At 32.6% G+C, this 22,537-nt stretch overlaps 1 protein-coding gene across 1 annotated transcript in view; it reads left to right on the top strand.

Annotated features, from left to right (window-relative positions):
* Window positions 1-22,537, top strand: part of LOC136849044 (major facilitator superfamily domain-containing protein 6-like) — a 725,072-nt gene that overhangs the window by 527,464 nt on the left and 175,071 nt on the right. Inside the window, exon 12 of the mRNA XM_067121936.1 lies at window positions 8,390-8,487. The gene's annotated coding sequence lies outside the window, so the exon portion shown is untranslated. The remainder of the gene's footprint in view (window positions 1-8,389; window positions 8,488-22,537) is intronic.

Genomic DNA, 22,537 nt, shown 5'->3' with positions numbered 1-22,537 from the left:
ATGGTAATAACAGAAATACTTTTATTTTTGATACTGAAGACTGTGAAGAACAATCACAATCTTTAAAGCTGAGGTAAAAATAAGGCCATTGTTAGAAATGTTTTTGAAACCGTTAGTTTTACGATGGCAACTTCATCTTCAGAGGGGAAGAAACTAAATCAAAATTTGTTTTCTCGCTTTTAATAATAGTAACATATTGTCAAAGAATGCTGACCTAGTAGTAAGAATAGAAGAAAACATGAAAAAATATTGTTTTTGATATAACTACTACCAATAAAATAAATTTACTAGGGATTTTCTAAAACCATATATTAAAGATTTCACAGTAGCTAAGAATGGATCCAATGATTTATAGAAAATAACACTTGAAGATTTCACAACCTCTTACTTTGTAAGTTCTTTAGAAATAAGTGTTCAGTTGGCTGGATCATTATGCTATAAACAATATTCATCATTTCCTTAATATTGTACGTCCCTCCGGATAATCGATGTGTTCATTTATATCATATGTAATTAACATTCACGCTGTTGAGGAATGGAAGGGTTTATTTGTTTATTTTGCATTACACGTAAAATTTAGTTCGCAGCCAAAAATATTATCATAAATGCTAAAAGGTAATCAAGAAATGCAATAATACAAAGGCAAAAAAAAATTGAATGTTATTTTGAAACTTTATATTCTTAGCATTTGATTAATAACAGCTCTTATAAATTACATGAAATAAGATATAACTGAAACAGAAAATATTCACCTTGCATTCCAGAAACAAATCTTTAGATATTACCGAGAGCCTTGCGTATTAGGTTAATATATTCTAGCGGAACCATAAAACAGGCACACATATCCGGCATTCTGGAAAGAGATACATTAGACTAGAAAGGGCTATATAATTCTGAGTGGGACGAAAACCTGTTATAAAATTATAACTTTCCTTTACATGCTGAACATTTATAGGTCAAATATGCATGCATCTTTTTAAGCACTGTAAAACGAAAAATAATGATAAAATACCATCGTAGTTCACTTTCTCATCATCTACTGATTTCCTTTGATAAAGATAGTTTGATAATTATTTTAAATCATATTGTTTTTAGAGGTAAACGTTAAAGGTTAATTATGACTGACAATAGAAAAAATAAGTATACAGTCCGTACGCTGAAGCCTATTCTTGTAAGATTTATCGAGATTTCAGACGACGGAAACTTTTTTTTTTTTTTTTTTTTTTGTTAGAGGTAGGCAGACAGTTGAATCATTCAAAAGTGGGCGTCCATGTTTATAGAAAAAATAAAAGTTTAGCTACATTAACCACAGGTACAGGAGAAAGTCGCCAACAGCGTAAAATACCTGAATGATATATGATGTTTTTCGCTGAAGATCTAAAATATGTTACGAAATATAGGGAGTAAACAAACTTCAACGCTTTATTTTCTGTAGCAACTCTTGCAACATTTGGAGAAAGTGTAAGTTCTTATGGCGTTTTTCTCTCCGTGGACTCAATTGCAGGTTATAACCCCTAATGGTTTAAAGAAAAAAATTATGGTGCTATACGAAAAGAAGGAAGTTGATTAAAGTTGTTTGGCCGACTACCATACGTTACAAGTAAACAGTAGGCAATAATGTATAATTCTGAGGCTCTTCATGGCACTACTTACTAGCTCATACAAAAAATAAAAGCCCATGTTATGAGAATCCTATAGTTACCCATATCTCTTGCAGAGAGCATTTCTTCAATATACTTGTCAAAATATTCACATGAACATAACACGTTATATAGATCTATATTTTTCCAGGAATAACAAATAGAACGTACTTCCTCCAGCAGATAACTGCATAAAATTCAATATAGTCAAGAACAGAAAACTCAAAAAAATTCAATTAAGGGTTAAAAAAAACAGAATTGGGAAAGTTTTAACCTTTTCAACGAATCTGTATGTATGTATCCCACAATAGATATTTTTCCCAGCTCTTAATGCTATGCTGCATAATTAATTCTTAATCAGGTAGAATTTTTGAGCTGGTTGTTTTGCATTTTTGGAAATTTACAGGATGTTTTTGAGTTTCAGCAATATGCACACACTGGTACATAATGAGAGAGAGAGAGAGAGAGAGAGAGAGAGAGAGAGAGAGAGAGAGAGAGAGAGAGAGAGAGAGAGAGAGAGAGAGAGAGCTTTATATTCACTTGTTTTTTATTACAGTTTTTGCCTCCATACGAGCGGTCAAGCAGATGATTAATCACTTACATACGTACATATATACATACATACATACATACATGTTTTTGCATTTATGTGTGTTTGTATGGACGTATGTATGTATGAATGAATCAACAACGGTAGAAGGCCAGGCATGGGTAATCAGTTGGACTTTAATTCATTTCACCATTAACCCCACCCATATCCCGAAAAAGATAATATAAAATAAAATTTAAAAAAAAAAGGAAAAGGGAGGAGGTGTAAGACTTGCCTCCAGAAGGTGGATGAACTGGATATTTTACAACAGAAACTTTTGCATCAAGGATAACGAAATCATGTAGAGAGTTCCAAAACTTGTCACTGCCAATCAAATTCATTTGCTTTTGCATTGTAAGAACGGTGCTTACTATTTTGCAATTTGATTTTAATAGCCGTCCTTCTTTGGAAAGGCTGATGAAGAAAATTACATTGTTGGATAATGCCATTGCTTTGTTAACATGAAAGTTTCTCCTTCAAAGTTACCTCTTACAGTAAACCATTTTCTTAAAACAATATCACACGTGTAAAAGTGACACGATTTGTATTGCTGCTAGGATATTTCGGATGTAAGTAAAGTGAATGATGTTCATTTCTCGTAAAACTGAATTATAAGGAGAAACTTCATTGTTAGCAACATGGTATTGTCTGATATATATATATATATATATATATATATATATATATATATATATATATATATATATATATATATATATATATATATATATATATATATATATATATATATATATATATATATATATATATATATATATATATATATATATATATATATATATATATATATATAATGAAAGTGAACCTTTGTATGTTTGTGCTCTATAGAAATCCGAACCGCTTGACAGACCCAGACAAAATCTGGCACACGGCCACTATGTGACCCTAGAAAGGTTATAACTCAAATTCAAACCTGTAACTCCATGACAGATAGACAAACACTGACTTCTGTCTCAATTACCCAGTCTACTGTCCCTTTTATGTGGATATTAGTTGGCAGGGACTTATTTCTTCGAATCAATCAAGTATGAAACTACAATAAACACAGTTGGATTTCCTTCCCTATGTTTTAGAACAACAAGCTGCTCAACTTCTCGCCCAATACGACGTGCAAGATGTATGATTTTTTTATTTGTTTAAATGCGAATTTCCTCATTAATTCGCTTGGTTTGGAAAAATATTAATAATTGGGCGATTCGCCAACAACTAAGGCCGGTGGAAACGCACACCTGCAGCGAGTCTCTCTCTCTCTCTCTCTCTCTCTCTCTCTCTCTCTCTCTCTCTCTCTCTCTCTCTCTCTCTCTAATCCTCCCTCATTCTGCAAACCGTATTTTTATTTAATACCTAACAAGATTTAAGAGCAATCGCAGACTAAAAGCTTATGTCTAAATTTAAATCTGTCACTTACACATTGTGACATCTGGCAACTACATTAACCCACGAACAGAAAGACTGGACTCTGGTAAATTTGCATCTTTTGCTGGTGTAATCATACACAGTAAGGAAAATTATTCCCGTCATTTATGAAAATAAAATGCTTATGGTTATTTATTAGAATGGTATATATTCATTTCTATCTTTATACGTGTATTTATTCAAAGCAATAAATAACCGTTTGCAATACATTCCTTCATAAAGCGAATGTTTTTGTTTATAATACCTGATTACTTTTCACCAAAGGTACAAATTGACCTGGTAATTTTTTCTATCGCTCCATGTAACTTTATACTTAATGCTACATTAATGATTATGATTTCTTTGTAAAGATAATGAGTTGTATTTTATTATGTTATGTTAAAAATGTCCCTAAAACTAATATAAAGTATAAGTAATCTGATGAGGAGGTGGAAAACTAATTGCTGCAGCAATTCACTTAGTAGTAGGAAAGAAGCAAAAAGGCGTAACAGAGTATAGTCTAAATATTTTTTTGTTAAAAAAGCCATATTCTCATACAATATTATTGTATGAGTTTAAATTAGAACCTGGGGTTGGTTCAGTTTTTTATGAAATGGACAGTGAAGTTTACTTTCATTATAGTAACACCTATCATAAAAAGTCAGGACATTGGTCTAGGCCTATACCTGTATCACATGGAAATATTGTTTTAAATTTTTATTATATGCTTTGGACTCATAATTGCCTACAAATAGTGCTGAATGGTCCAACAATGAAACGAATTAGGCCTATACATAATTTATACATATTCTCATCAAAGTGGCTGAGTTCCTTCCCGGATGAAATCCAGCGACAAAATGTCATGAAATCATTGCTTACTCGTCCACACATGCAATTACCTGTCAGTTAGTCAGAAGGACTTTAGGTAATTCCATCAGTTCAACCGTTCTGGTGAGTGGACTGGCTACGTCCACCAACTGTCTTCTACACGAAAGTTTTAACGTCAGTTTCGATGAACTGACAGAAGAAATGATGAGTAAATCTGATAGTGACTACCCGGCCTGAGACTATTGAATTCTATGATAGTGACTGGGTATGTTGTGGGAGAGAGAGAGAGAGAGAGAGAAGAGGGTGTGCCTAGGGGGGAGAAAGAGGGAGAGAGTGAGGGAGAGTTGGAGAGAGAGAAGTTTATCAGTTGTCATTCAGTTTTCACGGGCAACGCCGGGTTGGTCAGTTTATCAGTTGTCATTCAGTTTTATATACGGGCAATATATATATATTGGTCATATATAGTTATATACACACACACACACACATATATATATATATATATATATATATATATATATATATATATATATATATATATATATATATATATATATATATATATTTATATCTGTTTAACAAAACGTAAGCAAGAGCAGTGAAAATGAAAAGTTACAAATAAATTACAGAAATTTTTATTGGTGAAGTAAAATATGCGCACGAAATATTTTATATCCTGAGACGATGATGTTGTAAGCAACTATCCCCTGACGGCGTAGCCACATATATATTACCAGAAAAATTGCAGGATATTGGATTTTGTTTCTAAGAAGAGAGGAGTTCTGGAAAATCCTCTAGAGCTAGGAAAGAAATGACACTGTTGAATAACAAATGATATTTCAATTCCATTGCCCAAATTTTGCGGTTCATGGTCTGGCCAAGGAAAGAAAAAATATCGTCATAAATCTCTCCGTCTTTTAGAGATAAATGATCGAGTTCCGGCTCTTACAAAATGATAAAGTTCGCAGAATACCGGAGAATTGCAACTCTGTCAATAATGAGTAACGACGCCGGTGTAAGACGTCGATACCTGGAAAACTCACTCATCAGTGCCAATAGACTTCCCTACAATTTTCACCAGTTTCCAGATTAAACATTTCATATTTGATGAATTCTAATCACTTTGTCATTGATGATTTCAACATTTCTGTGATACTTAGATTTGGGGACAAATACTTGCTTCATACAGGTATTTAAAAAACATTACACATTTAAAACCGAAGGTGACAAGCCTACAAATTCTAACTAGACTTTCATAGATAAATTATGGTTGTATAATTACTTTCAGTTACCATCTTCTTCTGACATATAGCATATTGTCTTATGCTGAAATTCACGGGGGAACAATAAAAGAGAAAGACAACAAATTAGCTAATGACGAATTTCTGTCGAAGTTCAGATCAGCAAAGATTGGAAGTTGGCATGCCCCAGGTAATTAATGTTAATACTATATCTAACACAGTATTTCCTAGGATGAATTATTGGATCTGTAATGAATTAAATTATTTATAAATTAAATTAATTATATTTTGGGACTTTTTTGCATTCAAATGGTACTTTACCCTATTGATTAACAATAAATTTTGTTTAACAATATACACTAATTTCTCGCCAGATACATGAACACTACATATATCTTTCCGACAGAGTAATTAACATTTTCGGACCTTTAATCAAAGTTTTTTTTCTTGAGGAAAGGATTTTACTAACGATTTACATTCAAATATCAAATATTAAGATTTAGCTTTCGGAGCAGCAGGAGTGTTTCTTTCTTTGACCGAATTGAGATTTCGAATGAATTGCGATTAAACAAAACAATTGTTTTTGAATTTCCGTAGTCTGCTATTATAGCAATTTGTTGAAGGACCTTAGTGGGAATCCATGTGTTCTTGTGGGGGTGGGGGTGGGGTTAGGGGGCAGGGTTGTAGGAGAAGAAAGAAACAAGTGAATTATACCAAAATGAGTTGGTATAAAATGCTCATGTTTCTTAGATGGTTATACCCTGTCAGTTATACTTTTTCTTTTTTTTCTGTCTTTTTCTTACTTAATTGAAATGGGTTTCTCCCTACGATGATAGTAGTTGCTTGTTCTTAAATAAAGCTGTCAATGTATAAATGAATAAATGCTGTTGGCCACAAATACTATATTCAGTTTTTTAGGTGAGTTGGGATTTCTGCCCAGCTGAGGGGTAGTTGATATCATGCTGATCAAGAGTTCTTTTCCAAAATGTGGTCTTTGTCCATTTTATGTAGGGTGAGACAGTCATTCGAAATAACAATTCAGCCAAAGAAAGAAAATTAACCCTGTAGTGGATTTGCGTTATAAATTACAAAGACTAGCGGTAATCAACATGATGTTAATCCTATTCCTTGATCCTGCGTCTATAATTAACGTCAGCAAAAATGGTTACAAAATATTCACTAGACTACACGTAATTCATGCTCCTAACATATAAAATAGCGAAACAGCACGTTATTATATATTATGCTTACCTTGCTTACGCTAACTGGACCTAACGATAGAACATAAAAAGAAATGAAACATTCCGGCTGCTTCTGAACCTTAATCTTCAAATTTGATATTTAAATGTAACGGGATACTAAAATCCTTTCTTCAAGAACAAACATTCCGATTTCCTGAAAAAAGATATATATATATATATATATATATATATATATATATATATATATATATATATATATATATATATACATACATATATATATACACACATATATATGTATATATATATATATATGTGTGTGTATGTATGTATGTATATATATATATATATATATATATATATATATATATGTATATGTGTGTTTGTGTATATGTATATATATATATTTATATATATATATATATATATATGTGTGTGTGTGTGTGTGTGTGTGTGTGTGTGTTTGTATATATATATATATTTATATATATATATATATATATATATATATATATATATATATATATAGAGAGAGAGAGAGAGAGAGAGAGAGAGAGAGAGAGAGAGAGAGAGAGAGATGCATATGCATATGTGTGTGTGTGTTATTCCTTATAAAAGGCCTTTCCAAGAATGAACTGTCACGAGGGTTTTAGTCTTCTTGTCGTAGGTAGAAAGAGGGCTAATGCGAGAAAGTTTTACCTTCGTCAGCGCAGTATTTTCCTAATTAATTCATTGGACACTTGCCTAGTAAAAGTATAATTCTAGTTTTCTCATATAACTTTTAGTTAGTAGAGTCAACGCACCAAAATTCCGAAGGTAATAAAAAAATAACTTAATACAATGCATGATTAATGTAAAACTCTAGATAAATATCTCCCTTACCTTGAGTAATTTAGTTAAAATGTGATAGTTATCCCTTTTTATGAAATCAGTTTGCTTACGATGATAACTTGAATATAATTTGGATTTGCTTATACTTTTGCTTTGTACCATTCTCTAGGAAGATGGAATGTTTTCTCGTTTTTTTATCTTTATTTTTATTGGCGTAAGCCTCCTTTATGGAAAATGAAGGTAGTGAATCCTGGAGCAGCAGCTGTGCCTGGCTCAACTTTATGTACATATAAATCTTGACAACTTCTCTTTAAGCCCTCCGATGGAGACATAAAGTCTTCCATCTTTGGTCTACCATGCATAGTCCCCATCTTCAGGGAGATTTCGCCAAGCTATAAAGAATTTATTTCTTCTTTTCATAATCACTTCATCAGAATGTTCTTCGTTCTCAGGCTCTGTAAACGTAGTTAAGTTTAACGACTAGGCAATAATAGTGAAAGCGTACGCACATATTCTTTTATATCTTATAAGCGATATTAAGTTGTATTCAAAGTTAACATGAATCGTAAAATAGACAAAAAATGTGACATATTTCCTTATTACAGAAGTAACTCGAACCCTCATTACTTTTATCCATTCCAGAGAAATCAAATATCGATATAACTGCCGAACAAATGATACTTCGAGACTTCTTTAAAGATGTAAGAAAAATTGCAGCTGAAGAAAGACAATCATTCAAGGTATGTATCTTTTTGCGGAAATGTCCGTAACTTCATAACTCTTTTAGGGCTGGACATGTCATAGTCGGAATATATATTTTCCGCAGTGGTAAAATGGTTAATGTAGAAATACTGTCTCTTTTGATTTGAGAGGAAGAGGAGTAATCCTTTGATAAAAAAGAAAGGTTTGGTGGTTATAAAGGCCGTATTATTACATGGTATCAAACAAAGAAAATCGGAGAATTGATTCATTTACAACACATTGAAACTCAACATAACCTTTTGTTTTCATTCTTGTAGATATCAATTACAAATTTATGGAAGAAAATTAGCACCAAAAGATAAACAACTGAAGATTTACTTATATAAGAAAAAAAGTAGAGTTAGACAGATTTCAAGTGATGAATTTATTTTTTTAATTTTCTAAATATAGTAAATAATTAATCACGGTCTAAATGAGCAGGAATGGTACAATAAGTATCATAATTACAACATAAGCTTTCTAACTTCTTAAATAACTAAAAACATTTTCTTTGTCATATGAAATCCTTCTTGGGGATAGTCCTGACATTTGAGGAAATTGAAATTGACCGCCATCAAGTCAAGATTTTGAAAATTAAAAAGGCCCCATAGTGAATATTAACACAATTTAGTGTCTATTGGAGATAGGGATTTTGATTCTTTTATAAGTTTCATGTTCTTGGTACATCCAGTAGGGCTAAAATCCTGTATGATGGAATATGATTAACAGTTTGAGGCTTATTACAATATTAGTCAATTTATCCCTATTACAATAGATATTTACCATTTTTTGGGCATGGAGGTGGCTAAATAATGTGGTCAGTATTTCTGTCTATATATATGTGTATATATATACATATATATACATGTATATATATATATATATAAATATATATATATATATATATATATATATATATATATATATATATATATATATATATATATAATATATGTATATATATAATACATGTGTTTACATATATATGTGTGTGTGCGCGTGCGCGCTTGTGCATGTGTACAGAATTAGATCTCTGAAGAAGTGTGATATTTATGAGCTGCTTCCAGCCAGGAGAAGCATGAAAGGAGTTTACTCGAACTGAATGCTTTCATATATTGCTACAACTAATCAGGGTTCAGGTACAAGTGCTGAAGCAAGAACAGAAAAATATCGTAGTAAGGAAAACAATATGATACTAGTATGATACCTATAACACACTTGTAGTTCCTCATTGGACGGGTGGGTACCGTTCTCAGCTAGCATTCTGCTGGCCCTGCGTTCGATTCTCCGACCGGCCAATGAAGAATTAGAAGAATTTATTTCTGGTGATAGAAATTCATTTCTCGCTATAATGTGGTTCGGATTACAGAATAAGCTGTAGGTCCCGTTGCTAGGTAACCAATTGGTTCTTAGCCACGTAAAATAAATCTAATCCTTCGGGCCAGCCCTAGGAGAGCTGTTAATCAGCTCAGTGGTCTGGTTAAACTAAATTATACTTAACTTTGTACAGTAGCCTTACTTATAATACCGTTCATTAAAATTTCGTCCACTTTATTTTATTCAAGGCCGATATTTAAAAATATCATCACAGCTTTTTTAATGATACAAGATTCTTTTAAATTTCATTTCTCTAAATCTTTACAGTAAATAATTTCCTTAAATTCTCTCCAGGTGATACCGTGATTACTGTTATTCATATGCATAAATAATGTTAGCTGTTCCTACATAATATTTATGTTGTTTCAGTCGAGCAGCCAACAACATCCCACTTTTTTAAACGTATGGTTTATTGTATTTTACAAAGAATCTTTTAGATACATCCGCTTTTATTTCTCTGATTATTCCTAATTAGCATTTTCCTAACTCCTCGAGTATCAGACTTGTCTTATTCAGAGTGGGCGACATTTTGATAAGAGGTATTTTAAAACAAGGCGGCCATTAGGTACTACTATTGTTTGACAGTGGCAACCATTCATTACCTTGCCAAGAAGCCTTCTTATGACTGTTATTATTTATTTAGCATTTGTATCTGAACCATGATGGAGTTTAGCAATACGTGAAATGACTCGATTCGAGTCATTTCTTTTCATCCATCTCATATATATATATATATATATATATATATATATATATATATATATATATATATATATATATATATATATATATATATATATATATATATATATATATATATAGGCAGGCACCCATGTCCTCCTCCATTTCTATTTTCTTTCTATTTACATTATAACTGCAAATGAAAACGTTTAATAGCAATAATAATATTAATGATAATAATGACAATAATTACAACAATAATAGTAGTAGTAGTAGTAGTAGTAGTAGTAGTAGTAGTAGTAGTAGTAGTCCAGTAGTCAGAGGTGAATGATATTAAGGAGAAAAGTAAAGCAACATATTGATAATCAATGACAGCATACTATAGAAAAACATGAGAAAAAGGGGCAAGGTTAACAAAATGATTTTAACATATGAGTACCTGGACTTCGGCCCAGGTAGAGCTTGATCCCTCCAACGAACTAGCTGTGACAACCCTTGAGATAAAGAGGTAGTGAAAGTGAGAAGATATAGTGCAAGTAGGAACAATAATGGATATTAATGGGGAAAGGTATGCCTACAATTGTCTCTCCATTATTATGGCAACTTTTATAGCTAAAGAGAATATACAGATAATTTTATGGCGTCTCCTGGATAGCGAAAATTACGTAGTGATTACCTGCAGAAAGAAAATTATTATTTAATAATACATTGTTGATATAAAATGCAAAATAGAAAGTATTTACAAAAAAAGAAACAATTCTTTCTATGAAGAAAGATAATACATCACAAAACTCACACATTATATATATATATATATATATATATATATATATATATATATATATATATATATATATATATATATGTATGTGTGTGTGTGTGTGTGTGTGTGTATCCTACATATGTTTTCCTTCGAAGTAGACAAAGAATGAAGCGGGATGGATTGATTCTTTCGAGGGGAGCTTTGCCTCCCTCAGATTCTCCTTAATCAAGACGTTGCGTACTGTGCTCGTCACCATCATTGTCAGCGTTGGCTATAATTTCCCACTATCTTCATTTGCATCTTTAATTGCAGAGTGCAGAGTCTCTAGCAATTATTTCCGAAATGCCTTTGCTCAATTAATCATCTCTGGGTATCCTGAAGATGAGATACCCACAGCGAGGGAGGAGTGTGATGGAAAGGCCTTAATTATGTCGATTTAGTCACCTGGATGTACTAAAGAAGAATAACATTACTGTTTTAATATTGTTTCGCGTTTTGAAAAGAACTAGTTTATTTTTCCAGTAGATAGCTCCATGGACACCTTTCTCGTAGACTTTAAGTCAACTGCGGTAATTTCAGGAAAATAAATTTGTTTTGAAAGTTCACATGAACTTTGAAATAAAATTAAAAATATTTCATTAATAAGGAAGTGGTAAGTCTATTAATTTTCTGAGCTTTTCTCATTCCTTTTTGCTTTAAGTTTCACAAAGAGCAAAAAGTGAGTATAAAAATATCCTAATTTATCATTCAAATCTGGATATTCTGCTATTTTTCTTCTTTCTCTTGTACTTCTTCTTTTATGAAAAAGTATAAGACTCAGCACGCTGTACTTTTTATCTTTATTGACTATATTTGTATTCGTGCTCTTCTTAAGAATTTTATCCAGAGTAGCCATCCTAAGTGGCACTTCAAGAGGCCCACTCTAGGAAACTGAAAGTTTGAAAGTGCCACCTACATATGCATGTGCCCAAAAAATAAGGAAAGGCATACCCTTCTGACCAGCAGAGACCTTCAAATAGATAACTTGTAAATTTTATACGTTTGATGCAATTTCTAAAGCATTTTCTAATGAATGACTTAATTGTTACCATCTTAAGAACCAAAATGTAAACATTTATGATCTGAGTTGTTTTCTTAACTATCATCGTTATGTCAGGTCAGTTTAGGATGGAATCCTAACTGTAACTGAAACATATCTCATTCCAATGAAATGGGACTCTTTATAACAGTATTTTGGAACCCTTAGGCCGAGGAAAAGTCCTCTTTTAAGGACTGTGACAATGTGCATTTAAGATGGGACTGAAAATAATAGCGTTCCCAGTCTTTAGAATGAAGTCATATGCCCCTGCAACCGTTAGTAATCTGGAAATTAACAATTTAACCAAGTTAGGTTAGTACATTACTGTGAATGAATAGGGTATGATCATAAACACAAAGATTTTATATTACCACGGGGAATTTGTATGGTTACGGTACGGATATATTTTTTTCCTAACCTGAGTGAAAGCAGGCATGCATGGAGAGTAAATGTGTATGGCAGGATAAGGTAAAGTTAGTGTGTCTATCGTACCAGCGATATGCGGGGTCAGCAATAACTGTTGGGGCTTGTGAAGGAATTTTTTTTTCTAGATAATTTTTAAAGCTGAATGCAGGAGAGATGAACGTAATATATTCAGATGTCAGTGGACCAGAGAAAAATAATTATTGCAAATTAATATGTACTTTTCTAAGAGGGACCACGTCATTACCTTCGTAGTATTTGAAAACAAAAAGAAAGTAGTTGTTTTTAAGGCCTCAGTACAATAATATAATATAATGTCAGTAAATATAAATATTTACTGATCCACTAAGTACCTGGAGGAGAGAGAATAAAATAAAAAAAAGAGTCCTCTTAAAATGAGTTCGGTATCCTCTCTTAAAATGCAGGTGAAACAATAAGTTGCATAATGTAATCGGGAGACAGATAGGCGGTAAGTTGTGATGAATACTGAGAACTAAGGACAGTTGCTTTAACTAAAGTATAATTTCGGAAAAAAATATATATAAGAAATTACTTGGTTCAATTTGCTAAATTGGAAAGAAAAAGAAATATGACAGAGAGTAAAAGGTGTAGGAAGAATCGGCTAATAATACAGAAGCAGAAGAGGCGAAAACCAAAAGATCTCAGAGCTCAGAGGCAGTGTTCCTGATGCAAATGGGAGAGCTTGTAGGCATGGTCACATAAAGAGGGGAAAAGAAAAATGGATGGCAGTCCTTTGAACTGTAGATGCTAGGCAAGAGGGAGAATGGTGTAGAGTAACAAAGGAGAAAGAATAAGGAAATTGGGTAGTGCGTTAGAAAGAAATGTTTTATATGCAATGGCATATTTTTAAGAAATGTAGGATTATTTTCAGAGACAAAGAAGCTAGGCTGGAGGGACGCAAATATAATCTGGAAATGGTACTTGAGGAGCAAGGAGGGAGAAAAATAACAAATAATACGGAACCTAGAAACGATGACATTATTGGTGAAGTACTATATAGTTGTAGAAATTATAGATTTTGTTTGGCCTTTAAGGATTGGAAGACATCTCTATGAGGAAATGTTACAAATTGGATGTCAGGAACAACTGTTTATCTAAAAAGAAAGGGGAACAGAGAGAATAAAAGGATTTTAGGGTTAACATCAATTACAGCATCTATAATAGTGTTAGAGAGAGAGAGAGAGAGAGAGAGAGAGACAATGGATGGCTAGTCATTGTCTAAGCAATATTTCTTTACACTAAATGCCATGCATACATTTCCATCACACTAATGGGAGAACTGTTCATTTAGGAACACTAAAAGAGAACAAAAATGGAATCAAATGAAAGGTAATAAAAATAAGGAAATACATTAATAATCAAAATTATATTATAACAAAATTATTATAAAAACATTGCTGACGTACCAAGCAGTTAACTATGGGGAAAGCTGCTCCTGGTATAAGGCAGAAATGATCAAGTCATATTTATTACATATAAAAATCGTTGTGCATAAGACTGACTCGAACCTTTTTCCAATTAATACATCTCCTTAGGAGAGAACTTTATTGGTTGCTTCAGATTATTATATATAACTGTGAATAACAAAATAATGTTTTCATGTGTTTAAGTATGACAACTTTACCATTAATCTTTCCGTATCCAAATTACTTATTTTTGTTGTTGTTGTTGTCAATCTATCTTTTCAGTAACGATTTTTTTGATGGCTACAGCAGATTATAATCTGTAAATATCAAAAAATGTTTCCATATGTTAAAAGACAACAACTTGACTGTTAATAATCTTTCCGTAGCCAAACATTTCTTTTTTTATTGTCAGTCTACCTTTTCAGTATGGACAATTTTTAAAAGAAGAACTTTTTATTAATTTAAAATAAGCTAATAAAATTTTCTGGAGTGAGAAACTTTACAAAGACTCTTGCTGGAAGTATCGAGATTTAGCTCTAATGATTCTAGGAAAAGGCAATAGTCATCAAACTCAAAACAGAACGGAAAGAAAAAGATTTCATTAAAGGAATCACTAGGAGTTGATTGATAAAACTTTCCCTCCAATTCATCAAAGCGAGACTTTCTAAACTTCACCACGAAGTGAAAAAGGAATATTTCCCTTGATGGAACGTGCTTGGGAAACTTATAATGAGAAAGTTAAGTGAAAACTTCTCCGACAAATGAATGACAAACCTTTTGTTTTTCGTAATTAAAAAGAACTAAATTACGTTAGGCAATCTTCCTCCCACATTGGCGTTTTGGATTGAAATTCATGAATATATTTGTTAAATAACAATAAACAAAACATGACTCTCGGCAAAGAAATAAATATGAGTAGAGGAGCGCCTATAATATTATGCACATACATACAATGAAATGCACGCGAATGAAGCAATAGTATTACGCATAGAATAGCACGTTTTGTGTTGTGAATGTATGTGTGTTAAGTTTGAACATAAATACAGTTAACTTTTATTCGAAATGCACGTCAAGGCAGTGATTTTGAAACGATTTATTCTCATATAAAATTTATATTCTTGGGTACTGTTATAGACCCCAGGGCAAAACCAAACCTGCTAGATCCCATATAAAACTTGCAAAGCATGGAGATCACTGAATAATACGGACAGAAACATAAAAATGTTTTTTTTTTTTTTCAAACAATGAATTTATTGAATGAATTAAAGTTTAGATTATGATTATTTTATCATAAATGGTTTTTTTTATTTTGTTGAAATGATACGGAATATGGATTGTTTAAATATACGGCATTTTAACATTAAAAAAGAAATAAAATGACCAGCTTTTAACAGCATCCTAGGTTGAAACTCTTTCCCACAATCTCTTTGCCGTTTTGTCCGAAAACCTTCTAAGTTGCAACTGAAAGTCTTCTCTCGCTTGCAACTGCCACTTCTTTGAGGAAAAAAATAATGCATTTCAACAGAGCAGGTGAATAAGAAAGCACGCAAGACTTCCTAATGAAGAAAAACGTAATTAGTCCTCTGGAATGCCGTTACAGAATTACATTCATTGCATGCTCAGGATTCCACTTGCTACTGTAATGCTATTTTCATTTCACCTAATTTTATGTTCTATTTCATGTCCCTTAATTTTCCACTCGTGTATCATAATGACTTGATACGTACGTGAATAAATCTTATAAGAAGCAGCGGGTACAATGAATCAAGATCATTATTATTCAAATAAAGTGTATAATAGGTGATTAATTATTTTACCACTAAGTTATTGGCAACTTAACTCGGGAAACAGTAAAAAAACTTAAAAGAGCGTAGCGGCATGTTCTTTCTGCTATATATTTAAAAATAAATATATCTATAATTAATAGGTATCCTAAGAATTACGTCATTACTTTAATTTATGCAGGAGAAACAAGTGCAGAGAAAATTGGAAAGAAAAAAGGAAAAAAGAACTCTTACACATAATTATGTGAGAAATTTCTCACACAATGATAACTGATTCAAAGGCAGTTTGGTCATTTGAGTCGTATAATCCCCCGCAGTAAATCACCCTAAACAATTCATTAACCGTAAAGCAAAGTAAACAGTTGAAATTAAAATAATCAAAATAGACTCATCAGCCACTGAAGGAGGCTCCTTATGTACACTACGTCATTCACCTGTGTGCTTGTTAGCCCATCAATTGCCAGTATTTATATAGACTGTCCTACGACTTCAGGTATTAAGCAGCTTTTTCATATTAATGTTTATCTCGCAGTAGGGCAAATTAGTCTTGACTCAACCATTCTAATTCTTATGTTTACTTATTGTTGTAACAAGGTTTCTCCCTACGCAAGAAATTCTTAAAACTGAAATAATATGCTTGGATTCAGTTAATGAGATTTTGCCCTTCTTCAAAGAAAAAAAAAATAACTCATCAAGACGAAGAGATGATGAAACCATTGCTTCATAAATTAAGATTATTTTCTGACGAGACAGTCCCGTTCCAGATCTTTTAGAGAGTTCCTATTGCCCTGTTTTTACTTCCCTGCTGATTCATTATTCAGCTTTATTTTTGTTACGGCTGTAGTTCGTGTCACCATTTGTAACAATGCTGAAAACGATAATGATTATTATTCTCCTACCGTGATACTTTTTGTTTATCCATTGTGAAAGAAATGTTGTTATTTTCGGTACTGAGAAAATATAAGCAAACTTGGCGGGACGAGTGGAAACGCTCTTTTCTTCCTCTGAAAAAAAAAAAAAAAATGTAAACTACGAAAAAGAAGCACAAATGTGTCCATTTGCTTTCCTCATTAACAAATTCCAAATGAATCATGCAAACGAGGGAAGGAAAACTCGAGTGCTGAATTAGAAATTACGTTTAGTTCACATCCTTTATTCAGCGAATGCTTTAGTTTCTCTAGAATACTTTTATTTTTCGGAGAACATTTGCACATTTTGCAAATTGCGCTCGCTAGGTTTTCTTGTTTTAAACTGAAAGGCGACCGTCACAAAAATGGATCTCCAGAGAATTTCAGAGTGCGGAGTTACTAATTTTAAGAGCTATTTTATCGGACCATAAAAGATCAGAACAAACCTCGTTGTAGCATAATAGTAATAATAATAATAAAAAAAGGTTTTCCTCCACCTAGGTATTGTTTAGCTAAATTATAACATTTATTACCTCATGATAATTATTGAAAACTTAAGTAGGAATTAATGTCTTTTATGATCTAAGAATCAAATGATATTTGTCTCCAATCTGAAAGTATAGGATACAATCATAACGTAACTTGCATTGACGTATTTTCAGTTTCTTTTTTGATACTGATGGAATCGTATTCTTAAAATCACAAGAGATTTCGTACGAGTTAAAACCAATTTACACTCTTGATAAAAGAAGTTGCTTTGACCTCGCCCCAGACAGTGAAAAATTCGATAACAAGCCTTATATTGTAATCATATTCTAACGTATATATTTCTGTTATTCCTCTCTTGCGAATGGTTTGATTCGTCTTTTATTGTTTAATTTGGCAGTTTCAATTCATAATATACTTCAAGTAGAATTTTTTAAGCTACCCGCGAGAGAAATTACTACCACTAAGGAACAGTTATATCAATTTGCTACCTGAGTTAGCATGATTGCGTGAAGGGCATATGCGTTTATGAAGCAAGAGGTGATAAGAAAGATACCTGATGTTCACATTTTAGTTGTAACAGTAAAAGAAGCTGTTATGATACTGATACAAGTTCCTAAGGATCCTTTTGAGAAAATTATTATTGACTCTGTGGATTTTCTCTCCAAATCTTGTAAATATAAATAATTTACTAAAAAATATTTGTTCTGCAACTAGGATCCTGAATATTCCCAGCTAAGAATACTGTCGCAAAATTATAGTAAAAAAACTCCCAGAGATATCTTTGTCTGCCAGAATGTGATTAAGGTACTAGCTTCATAAGTGATTTTATCCTCTGTACTCTTAAAAGTTATAACATTATCAATGATATGGCTTTAGACTATCATCAACAGACTCATTATGCCTTCGAAGGTACAGTAGACCATAGAAATGGCTACGGATATATATCGTAGACACTAAAGGATCTGGGGAAAACTTAGACCTGCTTATGTACTAATTTAAAACTGTAAAATGTGAAACAATAGGTACATCACTCTTTTCGACAGTGTTTAAGAAAATATATAGGAAATTTTCGAGATAAAAGAAAACATCTCAAAAGGAAGTTCTAATGAAAGAAAGGACGTATCCAAAACTGTCAACGGAAAGAAAAGTTCGCTCAGCTTCATGACATTATTAATATGGTATCAAAGAAAATCAGGCACACGTGATGATATATCATAGCAGGAGCATGAAGGATAGAATTTTCATAATAAAGGGAAGAGCTACTTATTTACATATCCATTCTCTGAGTATCTCAGAAAAGAATCATTTAAAAAATATCTTACTTCAGTTACAGTTCAGAAATTCCTGATAGAAGCGCGTACGCAAATGATTTTATCTTCAGTTAAAATACAGAAAGTCACCTTATAACTTAGTCTCAGCCTTAGACTGAAAAACAGTATAAAACACAGTTACTTCCCTCTTTTTATTTAGGAAGAGGCTTTGGATCATAGATCCACACTACACTTACCTGTTTTAGTCTCCTCTCTTCCAGCATTTAGAGTATCTTTAGGATGATCCCAAAACGAACTAACACGGAGCCGCAGCCTCACCCAACATAATCCTGTCATGAAGTTAGAACTAATGTTCAGTCTATGAGATACTCCTTCTATAGGAGATTAAAGCTCTTCGTCGGGAGAGTCGGTAGAGCTGTGGACTAGTACTCGCCAGGCCCGAGTTCGAGTCCCCGGCCGGCTGATGAAGAGTTAGAGGAATTTATTTCTGGTGATAGAAACTCATTTCTCGCTATAATGTGGTTCGGATTCCACAATAAGCTTTAGGTCCCGTTGCTAAGTAACCAATTGGTTCTTAGCCATGTAAAATAAGTCTAATCCTTCGGGCCAGCCCTAGGAGAGCTGTTAATCAGCTCAGTGGTCTGGTAAAGATAAGGTACACTTAACTTATAGGAGATTAATAAACTTACTGCAAATCATAAATTAGTGGCAGTGACTTTATTTAACCAAATGTATCTACTTGGGGATTTCCTTGCATTTTGAGTAAAACCTATGAATGTATTCTACATTAAAGAAAAAGGACACCAAGTAAACAAAACGTAAGTCATTACATTTTTTTTGTGCTTCAACAAAATATCTAAACTGAAATACAAAAGATATAAAGCTGAAAACCTTTCTTCTCTGTTGTATGAGGTCCCCTAAATACTCTTGAGTAGTAAGTGACAGGCATCAACCACACAAGACATTTGTACAAAAATTTTTAATGAATTGAAAAGAAGTCCACCATACACACCAAAAATTAAGGTCTGACCAAATAAAGTGCTTATCCTCTTTCAAGTGTTATTGATATTGGAGATGGTGTGACTCATGCTACATTTTTTACAAGCTTGTTTGTTTTGAATGGTTATTATCAGTTAACTGGAAATACCAAACCTTCACTAATTTTTATAACCCTTTCAAATATTTTGAATCTTACATATTACCATTCAGGAAGACCAGTGCCACAGTTCTGTGTAAACCGTGTAACAAGTCACCAGATGAATTGATAATGCATATGTGTACTTGAATGGACTGGTATTAGTAATGCAACCTTAAGAAATGCAAGTCAGAGTACACAGTGATCTTCTCAAAATGGTAACTGTTTAATTCTTACGAACTTGACCTTAATTTGCTGCGCGTAGAATTGCTAAAGTTCAAGTAACTTATTCAGGGCATGGGACTGGCAATGACTCAGCATTACCGTAGAACTGATATATAAGAGAATTAAGAACAGTCTTTGGCATGTTACTGCCAAATCTTTACTTCTATACAGCTCCACTGTATTCCTAAACCTCCGGTAAAATTTAATTTACCCATGAACAGTCACAAGAAAGGAAATTTTAAGAGTCCAAGTTATTTTGACCATTCCTTCTTTTGTCCATTTTCCTGATAGCAATCAAAGCAATAATCGGCAGGTTGCTGCCAACAAAACTGGGCATGGCGGAGTTCATTTCCAGGAACTGCCAGCCTACCCAAATATCACTGTAAGTGTGGTCGATACCGTCATTTACTACTCAGGAGTTTGTAGTGGACCTAATATAATAAAGGGCAACCGAAGAGAAAGATTTTTTTTCAGTTTAATATCGTTTTTATTGCACTTTAAATAATAAACAGAAGCACAAAGAAAAGTTATTACCTACACCTAGTGCGCATGAGGTGGCCTCGCCTTAATAAAGTGTTGATACGAATAAACCCTAAATGATGATATTTCAGACAATCCTAATATATGGAGACAATACTGATGGACACACAAACACATATAAATATGTGTGTGTGTGTGTATGTGTAAATGTATCTAAGTGTACCTGAATCTATGTATATGTTAATGCAAAATATTAATGAAAATGTCTTCGAAACTTAGTCTATGTCAGGAAGTAATATATAAGTGATTAACCGTTAAATACTAAGTCATATAGATAAACTGTCTCCATCATCCTCATAAAATGCTCATAAAATAATAAAATTGCATTACGCAGTTTTTCCAGTCTCTTCTTAGCTAAACTATTTCCTAAAAGTTTGAAAATTGTACTTCATTGAAAAGCTCTCCGTGGACTTCTTAAAGAAGAAAGGCAGTAACAGAATTAGGAGAGCGTGGCAACTCAACGTTTTGGGTGCATGGAGAGAGAGAGAGAGAGAGAGAGAGTGTGTGTGTATTTACGTCAGGGGCAGGGCTGTTCCTGAGAGAAGGATAGCATACAAATACGAATTGAGTGGAATCCTAATTCCATTTGATTCAACTTGGATTGTTGATTGCTGTTTGGTGTTCCCTGCCCACGGTTAGTTCTAGATCTTAAAAATAAGAAGAAATTCATTCACTGGTACTGCTCCTCATATTAGTACCCGCAGTTGTAATAATAATGGTAATAATAGTAATGCAGCAATGGAGAATATTATTTACAAAACAAAGATACTGACGATGGTAATGAGGAGATTCATTTCTCTGAATCATTCAAATTCGGTAAAATGGAAAGCTTCACGGATATTTCCCGAATTTTCTCACCAAAGCCGAAGGGTTAAATTTTCTGGGTAGAACAATTTTAGACTAATGGAACCTGAAACTATAAAAGTTTTCAGGCATTGTATTCCAATGACAAGATGACATAGGATTTCCTGTTTATGTTAAATTTATATTTATACTTATAATGTCATAATAAATTAAAGTTTAGGAGGCTTGTATGTAGGCATCTTTAACATCTAGGATGTAATGGAATTTTTTACTTAGGTTAAGTCATTCTTGATTTCACGTTTTGTAAATGTTTACAGCTATTTCTTTCGTAATCAACAAATCCACTGTAAAACACTATATTATCAAAGTTCCTTAGAATTTTTACTATTCAACAGGGATCTTACTGTGGAAAATTACAATAACAAAGTGTTAGAAATCCCTATGTAACATTAATTTAAGATTAAAGAAGTTGAAAGTTAAAAATAAGTCAAATTTTCCTGGCCATTTATTGATATCATATTACAGAAAAAAATATTCAAAACTTCGTCTTGAATATTTCATTCCTCTTATTTGTTCTGCAGGCTCTCATAATATTCTGCTGAATAACAGATTATGTAAAAAATCAGAACTTAAAAAAACGCCCCTCACATGCGAAAATATTATTCTCCTTCCAAAATAAACAGTAGTTTGACCGTTACTTAAAGTCTGTTTCTTTCTATGCTTCCTGTTTACAAGAGAATGAAAACACACGGAAGGGGGCAGAAAGAAACGATCAAAAACAACATGAAATGTCCAATATATAGGTTGTTCACTTGTAAATTGAAAATAGAGAAATTCAGTTAACATTTTAGAAACGAAATCCAGCGGCCACAAACAAAGATAAAAATGTGAGAAATGTTTTGAGTGCTGCATACGTTTTTTTTTTCATTTCTTTCATTCCCCAGCCGCCAATCTTTTCTTTGTTGTTACACTGCATACAGAAAGTCTTTCTCTTTTGGGCAAGACAAAGAAATATGAAATAGAAATAGAAACTATTTTTTAAGGGATTTTTACTTTGGAAAAAAACGTAGCATTGATGTCCTTTCATATTCCTCAAGATATCGTTTGGGTACGTTACTGTAAAATTTTACTCCCTGTGCAAGAT

The sequence above is a fragment of the Macrobrachium rosenbergii genome, chromosome 20 (genome assembly GCF_040412425.1).
Source record: "Macrobrachium rosenbergii isolate ZJJX-2024 chromosome 20, ASM4041242v1, whole genome shotgun sequence".
Lineage (NCBI taxonomy): Eukaryota > Metazoa > Arthropoda > Malacostraca > Decapoda > Palaemonidae > Macrobrachium > Macrobrachium rosenbergii.
This window is presented reverse-complemented; position numbering and strand designations above follow the sequence as displayed.